Source organism: Lathamus discolor, chromosome 7 (assembly GCF_037157495.1).
Source record: "Lathamus discolor isolate bLatDis1 chromosome 7, bLatDis1.hap1, whole genome shotgun sequence".
NCBI classification, from domain to species: Eukaryota; Metazoa; Chordata; class Aves; order Psittaciformes; family Psittacidae; genus Lathamus; species Lathamus discolor.
Window position 1 is genome coordinate 1,066 of NC_088890.1, and position 19,037 is coordinate 20,102.

Consider the following 19,037-nt stretch of genomic DNA (forward strand, 5'->3'; position numbering starts at 1 on the left):
GGCACGGCACGGCACGGCTCGGCACGGCTCGGCACGGCTCGGCTCGGCTCGGCTCGGCTCGGCTCGGCTCGGCTCCATACGTGGGAGAACCGAGGAATCGGGGCACCGAGGGGGTCTGGGGCAGCCCGGCATCGGCAGGGGTAGTCGGGGCGGGCCGGGGCTGTTGTCACGAAGGGAACCGAGTGGAGCCGAAGCAGCCCAAAGGGGCGGAGCCGACCGAAGGGACCTGAGTGGCTCCGAGGGGTTCGACAGAAGCCGCTTCCCCCTCATTTCCGTTACCCCTCATTAACCCCAGTTGCCCCACCCTTGTCCTCTATTAACTCCCTATTACCTCCCCATTGCCTCCCCTTACCTCTCCCTCTCCCCTACTGCCCTCCCCATTGCCCTACATGGGATTCTGTGGGGGGATTTGGGGGTCTGGAGTTCCATTATGGGGGTCTATGGGGAGATTAGGGAGAATATGGGGTTCTGGAGTCCCTACATGGGGGTCTATATGGGGCTCTGGGGGGTCTGGAGTACAATTATGGGGATCTATGGGGGGATTTGGGGGTCTGGAGACCCTACAGGGGGGTATATAGTGTGATGGAGATCCTTCATGGGGTTCCATGGGGGAATATGGGAGGATATGGGGGTCTGGAGTCACATTGTGGGTGTCGATGGGGGGGATTTGGGGGTCTGGAGTCCCTATATGGGGGTCTGTGGGGGGATTAGGGGGCATATGGCAGTCTGGAGTCACTACATGGGGTTCTGTGGTGGTTTGGAGACCCTTTATGGGAGCCTATGGGGGGATATGGTGGGTCTATTGGGGGATTAAGGGGGACATGGGCATCTGGAGTCCCTACATGGGGCCCTATAGTGGTCTAGAGACCCTTCATGGGGTTCTGTGGGGGAATATGGGAGGATATGGGGGGATTTGGAGTCCCATTATGGGGGTCTGTGGGGAATATGAGGGGAATTTTTGGGATCTCGAGTCCCATTATGGGGGTCTGTGGGGGAATATGGGAGTCCAGAGTGCCTACATGGCATTCTGTGGGGGGATATGGGGGGAGATAAGGTGTCTATGTGGGGATATAAATGGCTGGAGTCCCTAAATGGCATTCTATGAGGTCTATGGGGGGGATATGAGGTGTTTAGAGGGGGATATGGGGGGAGTTCAGGGTCTGGAGGCCCATAATGGGGTCTGTCGGCATCTATGGGGGGATTAGGGAGATACGGGGGTCGATGGTGGGTCGGAGAAAACTCCAGGAACAAACTCGCCAACAAAGGGTTCAAGGTTCAAGCAGGTATTCTTTATTGCAGTGCCGGCAGACACGGGGGACAGCTCCTCCTAACCTCTGTCTCCGAATTGCTAAACAAGCCGTCCTTATATAGTCACTAAGCATACATATTCATTACGTAAAGACATGCATATTATAGAATCATACAATAGTTACGGTTGGATAGAACCTCAAGATCATCCAGTTCCAACCCCCCTGCCATGGGCAGGGACACCTCACCCTAAACCATCCCACCCAAGGCGTCGTCCAACCTGGCCTTGAACACTGCCAGGGATGGAGCACTCACAACCTCCCTGGGCAACCCATTCCAGTGCCTCAGCACCCTCACAGGAAAGAATTTCCTCCTTAGATCCAATCTAAACTTCCCCTGTTTCAGTTTGAACCCGTTACCCCTTGTCCTGTCACTGCAGTCCCTGATGAAGAGTCCCTCCCCAGCATCCCGACAGGCTCCCTTCAGACACTGGAAGGCTGCTACGAGGTCTCCACGCAGCCTTCTCTTCTCCAGGCTGAACAGCCCCAACTTCCTCAGCCTGTCTTCATACGGGAGGTGCTCCAGTCCCCTGATCATCCTCGTGGCCTCCTCTGGACTTGTTCCAGCAGTTCCATGTCCATTTTATGTTGAGGACACCAGAACTGCACACAATGCTCCAGGTGAGGTCTCACAAGAGCAGAGTAGAGGGGCAGGATCACCTCATATTCATGAGGCTACTTACATCATTCTTCTAGAAAGTTTCCCCACAGGCATACAAAAACATGGTGCTGATCTCTGAGGGTCGTTTACTTCTTCCAACAATCTTCAGCACTTGTAGCAGCCTTTGAAGCACTCTTTCCAGTGAATTCCCTCTTTCCCAGTACTTTCTAAGGCAAAAGTGAGGGAATACCGGCTTTTGATCGAAGGGAGCCGAGCTGAGCCAAAGCCGCCGAAAGGGGACAGAGTCATCCGAAGGGAGCCAAGCGCAGCCTGAAGGAGTCGAAGCCTCCTGAAGGGAGCCCAGCAGAGCCAAAGCCACCCGAAGGGACGGAGCCACCCGTAGCGACCCGAGTGGCTCCAAGACAAGCCGATGCCTCCCATTACCCCCCCATTACCCCCTCTTAACCCCCATTCCTCCACCATTGCCCACCATTACCCTCTATTAGAACCACAGAATCACAGATTAGTTAGGGTTGGAAAGGACCCTCAGATCATCCACTTTCAAGCCCCCTGCCATGGGCAGGGACAGGATTTTTACTGCTCGGCTTGGCACAGCTCGGCTCTGCACGGGGAAGAACCGAGGAACCGGGGCACCGAAGGGGGCTGGGGCAGCCCGGCAGCGGGAGGGGGGAGTCATGGCGAGGCAGGGCTGCTGCATGCAGCAGGAACCGTGTCCCCCTTCCCATCCTTCCTGCCGGAGACACTCATGCTCCCCGCGGCCGCTCAGTGTCACCGTCTCCAACAGGAAGAGGAGGCCATGCCCTGGCTACTGTGCACCAGCACCCATCAGAGCCAGGCGCTCCTCTTAGCAACTTCCACACCCATCACAGCAGCATTCCTGGGAGAGGATTTTGTATTCAATGGAATTCAAGCTTTGGATGATGGGGGTTCTTTAATTTTGGAATTGCCTGAACAAGAGAATTCTATTCTGGCAAACCTGAGTTTCAAAGAATACTCTCCTGCCATCTGGGAAAACACAGTTTAGCCCAGCCAAGTACAGCACTGTTTAGCACAGTTCAGACCAGCTTAGCCTACCCCAAACCGGTTTAGCCCAGTTGAGACCACTCCAGCCTACTTTATCTCAGTTCAGACAGGCCTAACTCAGTTCAAAACAGTTTAGCTCAGTTCAGCCCAGTTAAGGCGAGTTTAGCACAGCTGTCTGATTCAGCACAGTTCAGACCAATATAGCCCAACACAGCACAGGTTGGACCAGTTTAGCCCAGTATACTCCAGTTTAGCCCAGCCCAGCCCACTTTAGCCCAGTGCACACCAGTCCAGCCCACTTTATCTCACTTCAGACACTTCACACCAGTTCAGCCCAGCCCACTTTAGCCCTGTCCAACCCATTCCAGCTCACCCCAGCCCATTTAGCCCACTTTAGCCAGTACAGCCAACTTTAGCCCAATTCAGCCCAGTTTAGCCCTGTCCAGACCAGCTTAGCCCAGCCCAGTTCACCCTAGTTCAGACCTGTCCAGACCAATTTAGCACAGTTCAGCAGGGTTTAGCCCAATACAGACCAGTCCAGCACACCTTAGCCCTCCTGAGCCCAGTTTAGCCCACTTCAGCCTAGTTTAGCCCTGTCCAAACCAATTTAGTCCAGCCCAGCCTAGTTCAGCCCAATTCAGACCTGTCCAGAACAATTTAGCACAGTTCAGCAGGGTTTAGCCCAATTCAGACCAGTCTAGCACACCTTAGCCCTCTTGAGCCCAGTTTAGCCCAGCACAGTTTAGACCAGTTCAGCCTACTTTAGCCCAATTCACATCTGTCCAGACAGTTTAGCACTGTTAAGACAAATTTAGCCCAGTCCAGCCCAGTTTAGCCCAACACAGCCCAGCCCACTACACTTCAGCCCACTTTAGCCCTTCCCAGCCCAATGTAGCACAGTTTAGGCCAGCTCAATCCAGCCCAGTTTAGCTCAGTCCATTTTATCCCAGCCCAATTTAACCCAGTTCAGCCAGCCCAGACAAGTTGAGCCCAATTAGGCCCAGTTTAGCACAATTCAGCCCAGCTTACAGCCCAGCCCAGACAAGTTGAGCCCAATTAGGCCCAGTTTAGCACAATTCAGCCCCGTTTAGCTCAGCCCAGCCCAGCCAAGACCTGATCAGCCAGTTCAAGCCCAGTTTAGCCTAGCCCAGCAAAATTTACTCCAATTCAGCCCAGTCCAGCCCCATTTAGACAAGCTCAGATCTGTCCAACCCAGTGGACAGATCCTGTTAACTCCCTATTACCCCCCCCATTATCCCCTATTAACCCCCCTTCCCCCCCACTGCCTCCCATTGCCCTCTATTAACTCCCTATTACCCCCCCCCACCCCCCATTGCCTCCCATTGTCCTCCGGTTCCCCCTAAGGCCCCTTCCATTGCCCCAGTGCCCTCCCAGGGCAGAGGCCGCTGTGGGGCAGCAGCTCCAAGCGCTCCCAATGGCGCTAGCAGGGAAAGTTTCAGCAGTTAGAGTGGCCACCGATGGGTGAGTGCCCCATAGAGCCCCATAGGAACTCATAAAGACCCATAGACACCCATAGCGCCCCACAGACCCACCACAGAGAAACACAGAGCCCCCATTTCCATCCCTATGATACTCCTATCACCCCATATTACCCCATAAATGCCCCATAGCCACCCATAACTTTCCCATAGGTACCCCATATACCCCCATGACACCCTATAGCCTCCAATAGCTCCCCATAAGACCCCATATCCCCCACTGACATCCCACAGACACCCCATTTCCATGCCTATGACCACAGAGCCCCCCATAGAGCAGAGAACATGCCCTTGGCTGACCCAGCCACCTGCAGCACTATACCGCCGCCTGCTGGACGCACAGCAACCCGCTGCCTGTACCCCCATTTTTGCCCATTTCTAACCTATTTTAAGCCATTTTGGCCATTTCTAAACCATCTTTAGCCATTTCTAACCAGTTTTTACGATTTTTAACAGGTTTTAAAGCCTTTTTTTTTCCATTTCTGACCCAGTTTTGCCCATTTCTAACCCGTTTGAAGCCAATTTGGCCATTTCAAATCAATTTTTGGCCATTTCTAACCCCTTTTTTTTCCTATTGCTAACATGTTTTAAGCCATTTTTGGCTACTTCTAACCCACTTTTGCCCACTTCAAACCTATTTTAAGCCAATTTTGTCCATTTCTAACATGTTTTATGTTGGTTTTTTTTCAATTTCTAACCCTTTTTAAGCCATTTTGGACTGTTTCTTACCTTTTTTTTTTTCGATTTCTAACTGGTTTTAAGCCATTTTTGGCCATTTCTCACCCGTTTTTTCCCCTTGTAACCTGTTTTAACCCATTTTTGTCCATTTCTACACATTTTATGCTCTTTTTCCCATTTCTAACCCTTCTTAAGCCATTTTTGAGCTTTTCTAACACTTTTTTCCAATTTCTAACCCATTTTAAGCCATTTCTAACCCAGTTTTGCCCAATTCTAACCTGTTTTAGGTGATTTTTGTCTATTTCTATTTTCTATTTCTATTTTGTCTATTTTTGTATATTTCCAACCAACTTTAAGCCATTTTTGGCCATTTCTTACCCAATGTTCCCATTTCTAACACATTTTAAGCTATCTTAGCAGACTTCTAACCCAGTTTTGGTCATTTCAATCCATTTTAAACCATTTGTGGTCATTTCTGACTCATTTTTGGGCATTTCTAACACATTTTAAGCTATTTTCGGCCATTTCTAACCCGGGTTTGCCTTCTTCTAAGCTGCTTTAAAATATTTTTGGCCATTTTGAAAACAATTTACGCTTTTTTTCCCATTTTTAACTCGTATTTATTTTTGCCCATTTTTATCCCATTTTAAGCCAGTTTTGGCCATTTCTATGGATTTCTTTCCATTTCTAACCCTTTTCTACAAACTTCTAACCCATTTTAAGCCTTTTTTTGCCCATTTCCAACATGTTTAAAGTCATTTTTTCCCGTTTCTGCCTACTTCTAACCCATTTTAAGCCTATGGAGTTTCTATGGGGTCTTTATGGGTCCCAGCACCCCCTAATGTCTCTTTATGGGTCGCTATGTGTCTCTATGTCCATGCCCCCACCCCCAGTGTGTCTCTATGGAGTTTCTCTGGGCTCTCCATGGGTCGCAGCACCCCCCCCCTCTCTATTGGTCCTTATGTGTCTCTTTGTCCCCCAGTATTCGTACCTTGAAGGCCAGGGTGGTGGTGCCGTGCAGGAGGTGGATGCCGAGCCCGGGCAGCAGCGGCGGCTGCTCCCGGAGAAGCCGGACGGCGATGTCGGGGTGGGCGGGGGGGTTGGGTCCTGGTGCTCAGCCGGGTCCCGGGACGCTACGAGACCCGGGAGGAAGGAACAGGACGGGAGCAAAACCTCCCCCCACCAGGCTCGCCAGCGCCACCTTGGAACGAAAAAAGGCGGCGGCGCAGGCGCGGTGCGGCCGTTACCATGGCAACGCGGCCGCCATGATGGGTGAGGACACGTCTCGGCAGGAGGGAGGGGCTGCGAGCGCTGCCCGGGGCCATAGAGCGGACCGCGTTCTCATCAGTACCGAGATTGGACACATGATGGCAGCAGCGAGCGGCGTCCGGAGCCGGGCCGACCCCCTCCCCATCTTTACCACCTGCAATACCTACACTTGGACACATGGTGGCAGCACACCCTCACTTTTTCGACACCGCAGAGGCAACGGGCTCCGAGATTCCCGCTCCCCGCCCAGTTCCCGTCCTCCGCTGAGTGCTCCTCGGAGCGGTTTTTGCTGAGGTTTTTTCGGTTTTATTTGTTTGTTTCTTGTTCTCGGAACGGGGGGAGGTGTGGAATAAAAACGGGGTGTGGGGAATCTGGGGATGGATGGTGTCGTTTGGGGTACCCCAGTGTCACCGGTCGGGGGGGGCGATGATTCGGCAGAGGAGCACGCGAGTAGAGGATTGGGGGGGTCCGCTGAAAAGAGGGCTGATTTGGGGCTGATCCCCCCAAAAAGACCTTTCGGTGACTGGCTGTGCTTGTGGAGCCGGAGCCGCTGTGGTGGCCCCAAAATACTCCAAAACCCTTGATTCTGGGTCTGCAAGGGTTGAGGCAGCGGGGGATGGTGGAGAGGATACCCCCGCAAAACTCGGTGACGCGGGGGCGCCGAGCGGTGTGACACCAGGCACCGCTCGCTGCTGCCTTCCTGTGTCCAGAGTTGGGTACTGCAGCCCGGGCTCCGCGCATGAGCCGTGGTGCTCCCTTTGTCCCCGCCGCTGTCTCCGGAAGCGGTCGGTGCGGCGGGGTTGCTGCTGGCTCCCGGTGAGCAGTGGCCGCCGCCGCTCCACGCTCAGGTGTCGGCGGGCGCGCGGGGTGCTCGTGGCTGCATCGCGGTGTTCGCGCACCGGCTGCCGTCCCTCCGCGCGCATGTCGGTGCCGCATGCGCAGCGCCCGGGAGCGGCGTGGCGGCGGGCAGGGTGCGGGTCCCGGCAGCGGCGGCAGCAGGTGAGATCCGAGCGCACCGGGGGTCCGGGGTTTTCGGGGAGGCGAGCGGGCACAGAGGGGCGTCTCCTGGCCGCCCGGTGCGGCAGGGTTGCGGCCTGCCCGAGCCGAGCCAGGAGCCCCCAGTGCGCTTGATTCTGCCTTCATCTCCCTTGATAAATCTCAGGCGCCTCGGAGTCTCCTGGCCCAGCACCCTGCGCCCTGCCACTGTGCTTGTCTCTCCCTTTGCCCTGGTTTCAGCTGCAGCAGAGTTAATTCTCTCCCTAGGATGTGGTGCAGCGCTGAGTTTCGCCTTTACTCTAAGAATAACGCTGGTAGCGCACCGATGTTTCAGTGGTTGCTCTTTCCCGCTCACCCCGATCAAGGACTTATCGGTCCCTCGTGCTGTGCCGGTGAGGAGTTGCACAAGAAGCTGGGAGGGAGCAGAGACAGGACACGGGACCTGAACTAGTCAAAGGCGTATTCCATACATACCACAGCACGTCGTGCTGGGTACTGGAGGCAGCAAAGAAACGGGGGAGTTATCCGGAGGGAGGGTCTTTAATTCACACTGTATCTTCACTGATGGGAAAAGGGACGAAGATGGAAATACCCGTTTAGAAACTAGCCAAGGAATTACCTGTTTATTTCCTCTGATCTAAACTTGCAGTTATTTTGGAAATGAGACTGTTCACCGTAGCTTTAAATGCTGAAAGATCTGGAGAGTGAAATTCTCTCTCTATGAAATGAGTGAGGTCTCCAACAGCACCAGGGGCAGAGCTCATTGCCCTCCTTTCATTCTCCAAATAGACCTTGCTGTGTTGTGCCCTGGGGGAGCCCACCCAGCTCACCCCGCAGCCTTTCTGTTGAGACTGTCAGTGAGGATTTCAGTTGCTGCTGTTGCTCTCCTGGTTTCCCCCAGTTTGGACACCTGCCTTGCTCCAGTAAAGTCATCAGGTTTCTTCATAAATGCTTAGTATTCTAGATGCAGAGACAACATAGTAAGGGAGCTGATCCAGATCTCGATCTGTGTTGCAAGGTGCTTGTAGCAGGAGACGCATCAAGTTAACAGACTGGGTGGCTTTAGTGCTTCTCTAGTTTATGCTAAGTCATTTCAAGTCTCAGTCTGTTTTGCTCTGCTGCTGATTTGCCCTGGCCATCGAGGTGAAGGCCTTAGATGTGGGAGCAGTTGATCTAAGGCTTGCTCACGGAATTTTCTGCCATCTATAAATTATGCCTTCCAAAGATTAAACGGAGTTTCTCTCATTAAAGCTTTACAAGTGCCCTTTGAATCCTAGTGCTTTTAATGTATGAGACAGCTTTGGATGGCCCAGTACGCAGGCTATGCGTACAGCACCCTACAGGATAAAATATGTATGACCTTATTGGTCACTGCGTGCTGCTGAAAATGACTGTGGTGTCACAGGAGGTTATTTGAGGATGAACTGGAAATGTTCCAGGACTTGTTTCTGAGGAAGTCTCCTGTTTCCAGGTTGTCCTGGTGCTCTGTGGACAGGCTCCTGGCCATGTGTTGTCTGTGCAGGTGTCCAGCAGGCTCCATGCTTCGTCACGGGGTCGTGTCCTGCACTGAGGTGACTCTTAGTTACTGTTGTAGCTCAAGCACAGGCCCTCGCTGACTGCTGCAGTTGCTTTGGGTGCTGGGTTTTGTACATACTTTTTTTTTCAGGGAACTGTCTCTTCTGTGAAACGATTGTGTGCGATTTCTATATTTAAAAATATACACAACTGTTTTGTTTTCCCCTTTGCTTGCCTGTGATGACCAGGAAGAAGAAGAAGAACACGTGGCAGAGATGGGTAAAGAAGGGGAAGAAACAAGACCAGAAAAACAGTGAGGAAGATGCCAGTGAAGAGCAGGGAAAAGAGAAGCAGCAGTCTCCAGGTTGGGCAAGAAACTGCCCCTCCCAGAGCAGAGTCCCAGAAAAAGGAGGAAGGTGAGAAGATGGAGTCCTGGGTGAGCATCCTGCTGAGGGAATGGGACTTGGGTTTTGGTGTCTGAGAAGTTGAATGGTGAGAAACAGTCGCTAGGTTCAGGCAGGCCTCAGTCTGACACAGCAGTGAAGCAGCTATCTACTGAACGTTTGTGCAAAAACGGGTGTCCTGACAGGTAGGCACATGCAGCAAAAGCAGAACTTGGATTTGTATTTCCTATCCCACCTGCAAGTTCCCTCCCTTGTTTCCCCATTGGTTGGGTACTCCAAGGTTTACAGCCTATCCGACGCGTATAATCTGTGTGCTAACTCTCCCGCCTCTGTTTACACCTCCCCTTACTTGATTTTATACGCCCCTTCCTCTTATTTCTCTATCTCCTTTTAGGCTTTGATTTCATTATTCTCTGGCAGACATGTGGTACCCCAACTTACTGCTCAACTACAGCAGCAGTTTGCACCAGGTTAGTTTTGTAGGTTGTACAAAGATAGCATTCTTTTGAACCACAGAGTGTGTCTGTCGCCAGAAGGTGATGTTTTCTCCAAGCACAGAGTATGTCTGTTCAAGTCATGGTATTTCAAACCCTTTGTTTTGTTCCCTTAGTAACTTAGCCCCACCCCCAATATTACGAAGTCTTAATATTGCAAAGCCCTGTCCCCGATATTGTAAAGGCAGTGCTCTTTCTCACAGAATTTCCTCAGGCGAACTCTTCTTTCCCTGTTTGTCCCCTGAACTGGGAAAAAGCTGGAAAATCCGCTGTCCTGGGTTCAGCAGTAGCAGTCTTTTTTCTCCTTCTTAGTAGCTGGTGCAGTGCTGTGTTTTTGACTTTCAGCCTGGGAACAGCGCTGATAACACCAGTGGTTTTAGTTGTTGCTAAGTACTGTTTACTCTGATCAAGGACTTTCTGAGTCTTATGCTCTGCCAGGGAGGAGGGGAAGCTGGGAGAAAGCCTGACCCAAACTAGCCAAAGAGGTATTCCATACCGCAGCATGTCATGCCCAGTATATCAACTAGGGGGTGTTACCTGGAAGGCCCAGATCCCACTGCTCAGGTGGGGCTGGGTATTGGTCAGTGGGTGGTGAGCAATTGTATTGTCTTTCCTTGTTATTCCCCTTGTTATTATTATTATTGGTGGCAGCAGTAGTGGTTTTGTATTGTACCTTAGTTACTGGACTGTTCTTATCTCAACCTATGGAAGTTACATTCTTTTGATTCTCCTCCCCATCCCTTGGGGAGCAGGGGGATGAAGAAGGAGGGGGAAAGCGAGCAGCTGCGTGGTTCTGAGTTACCGTCTGGGCTTAAATCACGACACCTGCAAATCTGTTCCCTTGCCTGAGAATGTACTTTTTCTGTTACAGGATCCCAAAGGAAACAGAGAAACTGCGAAAGTGAAAGAACAATCCAGAAGTTCCAGTGACAGCACAGTCACTGAAACAGAGGAGGGGAAGAAGCACCCAAGAAGCAGAAGCTTGTCCATGAGATCCCTGTGGAACTGGTTGCAAATGATGTGCCTGACCTGCTAGAGGGCAAACTGAAGAGTCTGATGAAAAAGGATGTTTGTAGTGGCTCTGCCAGGTTAAAGCTCCAGGTAAAGGAAGTGAATTGCTTTGGAATTGGTGGTGGCTCATGTAGCGCTGCTGTCATCAGAAGCTGATGGTATATGATGTACTGTTCAGCTAAAGGCACTTGCAACTTTTGATTTTTGTTCTCTTTACGTGCTAGACTCCCAGAATTGATGATCAGAGATCTAGAGAAACAGGAAAGAGAGAAAATCGGCCAGCAGGTTGGAGTCATTCATCTTTGAGACCCAGGTAAGAGAGGGATATAAAGAAATGAGAATGCCTGGAGAGCAGGCATTCCCTCATTCCTTGCTATGTCTCCCCATCCAGCCGCCTCTCCCTTTTTCCCTTTCTCTCCTTTTCTTCTGCTCTATGACCCCTTTTCTCTCTTCCTCCATCTCTGTCATCTGGCCCATTTCTGGTTTTAGTTTTTCTCCTTGGTTGCTTCTTAGAGATCTGACACTTTATTTCTTGATCCCTTCGTCCTCTTTTCTTTTTTTCTCTCTGTCTGCGTGTCCTGTGCCTCGCCACTGTCCTCGTCTCTCCCTTTTTCTTCCTCTCCTTCTCCTCTGCCCCCACCCCAACATCTTTATGCCCTGGTCCCGCACTCTCATTTTTCTTGTTCCATCTCTGTCTTTCACTGACCCTACCAAAGACGGTGAAAGATACTTTTTTGCTCTGCTAGGTCATAGCCTTCACAAAAAAAGGGAAGCTTTAGACTCCGACCCAGCTTGATGGTAAAGGTTTCGGGGTATTTTTTCGCTTTCCCAGCTGGATGTCAACTGCCACCATTTCATCATGGCTGCTCTGAATCTCTTCTCTGCCCAACCTGTAGCTGTGCTTGGGATTGCCCCAACCCAGTTGTAGCACCTTGCACTTGGCTTGGTTGAACTTTATGAGGTTGGCAGTGGCCACCTTTCAAGTGTGTCAGGGTCCCTCTGGATGGCATCCCTTCCCTCTAGTGTATCAGCCAAACCACACAGCTTGGTGTCATCCCAGGCTTGCTGAGGGCGTACTCAATCCCACTGTCCATGTCACCGGCAAAGATGTTGAACAAGACCGGTCCCAGCACTAATCCCTGAGGGACACCACTCGTTACTGGTCTCCAGCCGGACATTGAGCTGTTGACCACAACTCTTTGCATGCAGCCATCCAGCCAGTTCTTTATCCACCAAGTGGTCCATCCATCAAATTTATGTCCCTCCAGTTTAGAGACAAGGATGTCGTGCGGGACAGTGTCACACACTTTGCACAAGTCCAGGTGGATGACTTCAGCAGCTCTATCCCTGTCCATCAGTTCCGTAGACCCATCATAGAAGGCCACCAAATTGGTCAGGCAGGATTTCCCCTTAGTGAAGCCATGCTGGCTGTCACCAAGCACCTTGTTGTTTTTCATGGGCCTTAGCATGCCTTCCAGGAGATTCTGCTCCAAGATTTTGCCAGGCACAGAGGTGAGACTGACTGGTCTGTAGTTCCCCAAGTCATCCATTTTTCCCTTCTTGAAAATGGGGTTATATTTCCTTTTTTCCAGTTGTTGGAAACTTCAGCAGACTGCTGTGATTTTTCAAATATGTCATCTTTGTGCTCCACAGTTTCATGAGCCAGATGCAGAGGATGGCAGAAGAACTCACTGTAAAGGATTCACTGTTCACAAGCAAAGGCAGTTAGTCACTCAGTGAGGCCTGCAGTTTGTCGTTAGTCAGGATGTGCTCTGGTCCATTTGTCTCACTTTTTCATGTCTTAGCATGTGACACTTGCCTGCTAAGTTGTGACTCCAGCTGAGACATATAGGTTTCAGTCAGTTGCGACTAATTAAATGTGCCTTCCCCTTATCAGAGAATGTCTCATACTGCAGTGAGAACTGGAGAGTATGTTCCAGGCGTGTTGGCTCTGCCAGGGGACTGACAACCACACTGCCCAAAGAGAAGGAGGTTGTCCAGGGAAATACTGCACGTATTTGCACTGTAAGTGCCTGTCTTGATGGACTTCAACTAGATCTTAAAAATACAAATTTTTTATTTTATTTTTTTATTTTATTTTTAACCCGAAGGAATGTGTGCCTTAAGTGGCTTTGGGCCAAAGTTATGCAGTTCATCACTCTCAGAGCCTGTGGCTATTAGAAAGGAGACCAGCAGATGGAAGTGGGTAGCAGTACCAGTCTTTCACTATATGGGTAGTAAATATGCTGGCAAAGATTAGCTTCTGCACTGGGCCTCTGCCACCATCCTTACAGGGCTGTGGTACCCACAAAGGAAAATACTTCAGCGCTGTGGATCTTCATCACTTATTTCTACAAGGGTTTAATTCTCATTTCTCTCCATCTGGTGCACATGGGATCTTGGTTCCTACCTGCACTGAAAAATACATAATTAAGTTCATGCAGCCACAGCAGGGGAGGTGGACATGGCAGTAACAGGAACAGTGACATGCTCTTCTTTCATTCTTTGCTCTATCTGTACATTCTCTAACTTCTCTCTACTGACCCCTCTTACAAACATGGCATGAGCTGGCAGAATGCATCCCAGTACCAGACATGTAAGCATGAGTTTTCCATCCCGACATTCCTTCTTTCTCAGGGAGTGAAGGAAGCTTTTGGCATCTTCTGTGTAATTACTTCACAGCCCTTTGCAGGTTTTGCTGCTGGATCTCAAAGTTACTAAATAGGGTTGAGATACACTGTGCTGGGCCTTTGGAAGTAGGATGCAGGCAGCTCGTAGTGTATTAAGCGGATTGGTAGATCATGTGGAAGGGGAGAATTGGATAACCCATGCACAAGTTGAAACACGGTCTTGAATTTGCTTCAGTGGAAAACCACTGGGTATTTACTCCCTGTAAAATAAAAACTGACTTTATTAAATGCTCCTTATGAAAGCAACTGGCAATGGAGTAGGGAATTTGTTTATCACCTGCATGTAGAAATAGGGTTTACTGAAGGCACTTTGCATAATCAGGGATAATCGGAGAAAAACAGAACCAGGAGATCTAATGATAGCATAAGGATCATCCAAGTGCCCTGGGATGAAATGTAGCAGCTGTTTTGACACTGCTGCTACAGAACAGTTTCAGACAGTAAGTGAAAAACACTGTATCCAGTAGGAATAGTCAGGGAAGGGAATTAGACAAAATATAATTATGGAGATGGAAAATTAGCCCAGTGATTGTGCTTAACATGTTTTCTTTTGCAAAACATGCTGAAAGATCTCCAAGGGAATAACCTGATTGAGCCACTGCACTTCCAGCAATGCTGCTTTTCCAGTTCAAGGGGGCAGGGGGGAAACACCATTTTCCAACAATTGATGGAAAGGAACATACATCCTTTGTGAATTCACACATACTGTGAATGGATGAATTTCTGTCTTAACTAGGAACTGAACTGATGTCCTAGACGGAAAATCCCCTAATCTTAGAGGAGCCTATAATACACAGCTGGATTACAAAACTGCAGCTGTGCGTGAATAACCCTACCTCTTCCTGTATTTTTAATTTGTATTGGATTATGTTTTGCAGAACAAAGTGGAACATGAACTAACCTCTTGAAGCTTTCATATTGCAGTGAATTTCATTACAACCTTCCTGGTTTCTTATAATGACCCTGCCTAATGCTTGACTACATTTACTGTTGCCCTCAACCACTTTCAGCAATTGCCTCAAGGTGTAAACACCTTCATATATCAATGCAAAGCCATTAGATTATGAAAACAGAGGTCACTGCAAAGGGTACAATCAGCTGCTGGTCTCAGCTCTGAAAGCTCTATCCTCCATTAGTGTTCAGGGAAAGTTAATTTTCTTCTCTTTAGAAGTTATCTGTGAGCCTATTTTTCCTTTAAGGATAGGCCAAATACACGATATTAATGATGAAGTATGAAAGAACTGTGCCTATGTACAGGACAAGCAATCAGTGTTTGCCAGGGAGATACTTTCTGATGGGGCATGGGGATGAGGGACAGGCAGTTGTTTTCATCAGCCAGCCACACTGAGCATTCCCAGCTTGATCCCCAGCACTGAAGAATTCTTCTGAATCTTGCATGTATGAAATCCAGATGCAAGCCATGATCTGGTGTTTATCAGTCAGCTTGGGACTGAGGAACACTCTTCCCACTTCCCACTATACAGGTCTTCACTGTGCTTGCCACAGTTTCAGCTGCTCATCCTGTTAAAATTGATCCTTTGATAGCTCTTGAGAGTATAGAGCTATGTTCAATGCTTGCAATTCTGCTACAGAACAGACATATTTGATTATGATCAAAAAGCTGTTAGGAATGTTTAGAAGAGGAAGAAACAATGAAACAGATACCATTATTCTCATAACAAAAGCAATGCTGTGGTAACACCTTTATTACTGTGGTCCTGCCCCATGTTAGAAAAAGGCTATAAAATAGAAAAGGTAAAGAAAGTGAGGCCACCTGGTTTGTTTAATTGTTCTTTAGACAAAGTGTTCTGCTATCCTCTGATTCTAGAACAGAAGATAGGAAATGAAGCTAGAAAATACTAGATTTAAACCAGACAAAAGTGGTGTCAAAAATTGCTTTCATGCAATGCATGATGAAGCCATAACGAGATGAAAAGTTTAAACAGATTCAAAAATTGATTCAGCACATCCATGAAAGAAAAATCCACCAAAGGATTTTTAGCACAACAGTGCCATTTTTGGCTACAAATGAACTATGCTGGAGAAGAATAGTTGAATATAAATGAAGAATGCAGGAAAGCAAGAGCATTCTCAAGGAGTATAGTGATAAGCTCATTGCATTCTCATACTCCCTGCTGTTCATCCACTTTTGGCCAACAAGACACTGAGCCATTGGTCTGACCTAGTACGACAGCTATTTATGTTCTTATGATGCTAAAGCTAAGCAAACCTTCTTCCGTGTCTTCCTAGGATGTTACAAATTTACTCACAGCATTATCTTTACTCAGGTTGTAAGAGAGAGAGAGGAGACAACCTGTTGTTTGATCCCACCGTGTTACTTCAGGGACAAATCAGACATGAGCTGGAAACTTGAGCTCAAAGACTGAACTTCCTCTCTTTCTCTCTCCACTTTCCTTCCATTGATTCCTGTTTACCTGATCACACACTGCTCAAATTCTGCCCCCAGCACAGACTGTATGAAAAAAACCATGGGTCTGCAAGTTTTGCCTCATTAGAGGCAAGCATTAAGTAAGCATAGGTAAGCAGACAGCCAATTAACAGTTATTAAGATTCCAGCTGTAAAAAATACATCGCTTTTCAGCTTCTCAGTTTTGTTGGGTTACCTGTGTTTGTCTGAGAAGCAAATCCCTCTGCAACATCCAAACACATTTAAAAATGTCAAATAATCACTGCAAGTGTTACAGCAGCAGGGGAAAAAGATAAAAGAAAACAAGTAGCCTGTGATTTTTATGGGCTCCTTTATCACATCTGTGCCTAAAATAAATCACCAAAATAAAGGTTTTAATTCCACCTTACAGCAGTTTGTTGAGTTTGTGGCTGATGGTTAAGCTTTACAAATGTTTAATATTGCATCGCTGCAAGGAAGGAAGTGCTGAGGACAGATGTTTTCGAAGAGTGATAACAGGATAATAAATTACTGCAAGGTAAAAACAAACTCTCAGCACCACAGACTTATTACTCCTATTTATGGACCAAAAATATCTTAATACATTCGGTAATAAGTTGGCAGCAATGTCTGGCTGGTGCTGCAATAGGCAGAGATACAACGTACCAGCCAGTTGTTGATCCTCTGTTCATCCAGGCATAGTTCTGTACATTCAGTATGGACCAGCTGGGACAAGCAGGGATTCCAAGCAGCCTCTATGGTATGAAGCACGCCAGTTCTCACAGTCACCTTCCTGCGTACTGGCTATTTTCTACCAGGTGAGAGGGGGAGTACGAATTCCTCTGGCAGCAGCTATGTTTTGGTACATACCAGCTGGGCACATTCCTCAGCATGCCTCTGGCAGCTGCCAGCACTACATACTGCTCAATTAGCTCTCTGCCCCATAGGGATTTTCTGATTTTTCTGATTTTCTTGTTTCTTCCCAGGAAAGCAAAAGTGAACCTGATGGAGTAGAAGGTGAGGAGAACACCTCTCCGTGGGCACTGGTTTGGAGCACGAAGTTTAACTTCAGTTTAACTACACAAGGTTTAACTTCAGCTCAACACATTTTTGCAAAGACCTGTGAATATTACCAAACAACAACAGAGGCTGCAAGCAAGTGAAAGGCTTATTAAATCTCCTTTTCAGTTTAGGAAACAGAAACTTTCTGGGAGACATTTAACAAGCATGGGTAAAAAATACATTAGGAGCAACCAAAGCATCCTCCTTTTATGCCAGGTTCACTGCTTTTCTGTCGCTTCTTCACTTTTATAAAGTAGCTTCTATCACAAGAGAAAACAGGCGGAAAGGCTGAAAGTGCTGTTTCCAGGTGAAAATGTTTCGATATTGCAAGCCTGTAATGTCACCTCATCTTACCATGTTAAACAGTTGAACCCACAATGCCACTTTAAATCAAGCCTATTGATAATGTTGGTAAAGGAGGAGGAAAACAGCAGCTACAGTCTGAAAATAGTACTGTGAATACCTTTGTTTCACATGTGATGAAAACATGAAAATGAAAGCATATTAAATCGTGGTGCATGTATGAGGTGACTGTATGAGTCACATGTGCATGCTGTGTTCAGCCTGAATGTAAGAGTGTTGACTGGAGAGACACTTGGTTATCTAAAACTGGCACAGTCCTCTACACAATTTATCATGTGATAACTCCGTGGTCACTGATCCTGGTTATTAGATCTCAGAATTTAGTCAGCATATTAGGCAACCAGCCATTGGAGACCTGCCCTGATGATTTCTAACTGAGGGGCAAAGAGGGCTCATGCCCTCTCTAACTCGTGGAGAATAATGCACGGCTCAAACCAGTACCAGGAAAAAGCTTAGCAAGGCAAAGGGGAATATTCCAGCTCCACAACCAGCTATAAGCCAAGCAGACAGCAGGAAATAAGAAATAGTTGCTGTTGCCTATTTTAACTGATGTGGTATTTCTCATGCTCAGGAGAGAGACTGGAAGCAGGCATTGTAAAGCCACCATTGTCACATCCTTCATTTGCTAGTGATGCTTTTAAGTGTTTGTTTTGTTGAAAAGGCACAAATTAATAATTTCTACCTTTTGCCCCTCTCCTCAAAAATTTTCAGACAAACTGGCCTTTTTCAATAGAAATCCTTTTTAGCTAAAGTGTCATGAGTAGCTGTTACTGTGAATGGAGGCCTGAGAGTCCAGGCCATAGTAACAACACAAACTGTCAACCCAAAGGCTATTACAATCTTGAATGGAGTTTGATGTCCACCTCAGGCACCAATGTGCAGGAGCTGGAAAAGTAGTATTACCTCCCTATTTAAATAATTCTGCTCTGGAATGGACGTAGCCAGGGAGAGGGGTTTCCCAGAATTTCTTATCAGCATCTTGTGTGATACAAGCAACTAAGGGTCTTACCACTCCCTTTGCAGGAATAAGATAATTCATATGTGTATTCATTATTTTCTGTGCATCTTGCAAATATATTGAGAGGAACCTAAATTTTCTCTTTAGTTGATACCTGTACTAAAGAGAATTGATTTGGAAAGCAAGGTTTAAAAATGTCTCAATTCATACAGTTCAATTTGTTTTTCCCCCTTTTGCCTGAGGAACTTTAAAGCCAAATGCCTGATTATACTTCTCCCATAGGGGAAGTAATACAGCATCAGTGGACTCACTCCCAGTCACAGCTACCAAGCTAGCTTGAATGTCTCATACTGGGTACTCAGAGCTAACTCTTAAGCCATGGATTGTTTTAATATTAAAAAAAAAAAATTTGGGCAGTTTGCTACCTGCCTAAAGACTCTTCTCCAATTTATCATTATTAATTTCATTATTAATTGGTATGTAATACTCTGAGGCAGATTGCACATGCATGCAAAGCAGAATGTAATGAAGGAAGGCATCAGTGTCCTCTTGGCTCTTTGGTTTGCTACTAAACCCTGATGACAGTTCTACTTCAGCCACACACCTCATCATTTAGTTTATAAATTCATGGTTTCCATTGTAATCTTGCTGGGTCTTAGCACAGTTGTAGAAAAATCTTGTGCTCAAGCTGAGCAGTAAATAACTGAGCTAGCAATCATGAGAACGAACGTCAGCATTT

At 47.9% G+C, this 19,037-nt stretch overlaps 1 long non-coding RNA gene across 1 annotated transcript; it reads right to left on the reverse strand.

The window, feature by feature from the left end:
• Positions 1-1,267: 1,267 nt before the first annotated feature.
• LOC136018255 (uncharacterized) lies at positions 1,268-7,392 on the reverse strand. Its single transcript, XR_010614318.1, has 2 exons — positions 6,121-7,392; positions 1,268-2,238 (listed from the first exon to the last, which is right to left on the reverse strand). It is a non-coding gene; the product is annotated as an uncharacterized LOC136018255 (long non-coding RNA).
• Positions 7,393-19,037: the final 11,645 nt, after the last annotated feature.